This window comes from Paramormyrops kingsleyae, chromosome 10 (genome assembly GCF_048594095.1).
Source record: "Paramormyrops kingsleyae isolate MSU_618 chromosome 10, PKINGS_0.4, whole genome shotgun sequence".
NCBI lineage: Eukaryota > Metazoa > Chordata > Actinopteri > Osteoglossiformes > Mormyridae > Paramormyrops > Paramormyrops kingsleyae.
In genome coordinates this window covers 7,104,442-7,105,986 of record NC_132806.1, presented here as the reverse complement: position 1 = coordinate 7,105,986, position 1,545 = coordinate 7,104,442, and the positions used below count along the sequence as shown (strand labels likewise).

Below are 1,545 nucleotides of genomic sequence, written 5' to 3'. Positions count from 1 at the left end.
TTGAAAATGGACTCCACCAATAAAGTATGTACAACAAAACACAATTCAGTGCATTCTTTTTAAAACATTTTTCCAGCCTTTTTAAAACACTGATGTCCTTTGTCTTCTGATTGTTACACTTTGCAGGTGATGAAGATGCTGTCTGGGGAGGGCAAAGGCACAGTTGAGTGCTTCACCAGCATAGGCAATGAACATTCACAGATTGTCCTTCGTTCACACCTGCGAAGAGCCCATGGAGGGTCTGGGGCCCATGTGTCATGGACTGATTCCAGCAGGCAGATCAGCCCGTGCCCTTGATTTTATATGGGGACCGACCAGCTCTTGGGTGGACAGTAGAATGGTGGTGCGGTTGGACATATTTCACTGGAGACATCGGTTTGATGCAGCCGTCCATACTGACAGCCATTCCAAATACACCACTTTCAAGTCTGCACTCGCTGGAGGAGTCCTGGCCTACAATCGAGAAGATCTGGAGCTCCTCATCAAAGCTGTCAGGGCACAGAATTCTGTGATGTTTGCATCCCTTTCAGACGAAGATGTTGTTCGCCTCCATGTGTCCCAGGCGCAGCTCAAGCCCCATGTGCGGAGAGTTACACTCGGGGTGCAGGAGTCATTCCACCTGATCCAGACAGCCATCGACGAGCTGAAAGGCCCCCAGTGGGCTGGATGAAAATGGAGTCAGCCTCTTCAAATCACCTGGTACAAACATACATGTGTATAATAACAGTAGTAGCCTGTACACAATTTTTTGTGCACTGTTGGTGCTCGTACGCTACTGTCAGTGTCATACACTGTTTATCGTGGTTAATTTACAGGAGCCGTAGATGAGGTGTGGCCGTCCCATCAGGGACACGATGGAGGGCATACAGGACCCTCCAGGAACGAGCATGTATAGAGGGGCTCACTCTACTACTATCAGTGGTGTAGACATTCCATTTTACAAGTGCCTTCGTGGTAGCAACAGCCTGGAGAGTTTCCACAAAGTACTGCCCAACATGATTCCAGGTAAGATGTATTATAATTATATGTCACGAATAAATTTGACAATTCAGCCACTTAAACACCACCTCCTTTCCTATGATGTCATGAAGCTGCCAGTTGAGACAGCTTTTTCAAACCAGTTAGTTTTCTCTCCATTTCAGTGCATCTTGTCATCTCAGGTCCCCTCTGTGCCACACGGCCCTTTCAGGTCTACCTGATTAGCAGTATCGCCCGCTGGAACTCGGACAGGTCGTCAGATGCTGTTTATGGTGGCAAAGGTTGGCATCACTTGGCAAAGGTCGGCACCACTGATTGCCAGGTTGAACGCCTGCAGCCAGCAACTGTTTGGGGAGACTGTGGAGAAGAACTTCTGTGCCCCTGCTGCTGTGACATCGAATGAGCTGCTTGCGCTGGAGTACCTCTTCAGTCAGAGCACAGGGGAATCGGGTCTGTTCACGTTCAAAGACCTGTCAAGTGACGGACTTGCTGAAGAGGTGATTGAGGTTGGCCAGCTTGACCCGGGTGAGGAAGACGAGGCTTACCTCAGTGATACGGAGGCAGATG

The 1,545-nt window shown here is 49.3% G+C and overlaps 1 long non-coding RNA gene across 2 annotated transcripts; it reads left to right on the top strand.

Annotated features, from left to right (window-relative positions):
- Nucleotides 1-589: 589 nt before the first annotated feature.
- On the top strand, nucleotides 590-1,320 carry LOC140593254 (uncharacterized). 2 transcript variants are annotated; one of them, XR_011993504.1, is made up of 3 exons: nucleotides 590-699; nucleotides 816-1,005; nucleotides 1,190-1,320. It is a non-coding gene; the product is annotated as an uncharacterized lncRNA (long non-coding RNA). The 2 variants fall into 2 exon arrangements; XR_011993505.1 differs by having other exon boundaries at nucleotides 1,143-1,265.
- The last annotated feature ends 225 nt before the right edge of the window (nucleotides 1,321-1,545 follow it).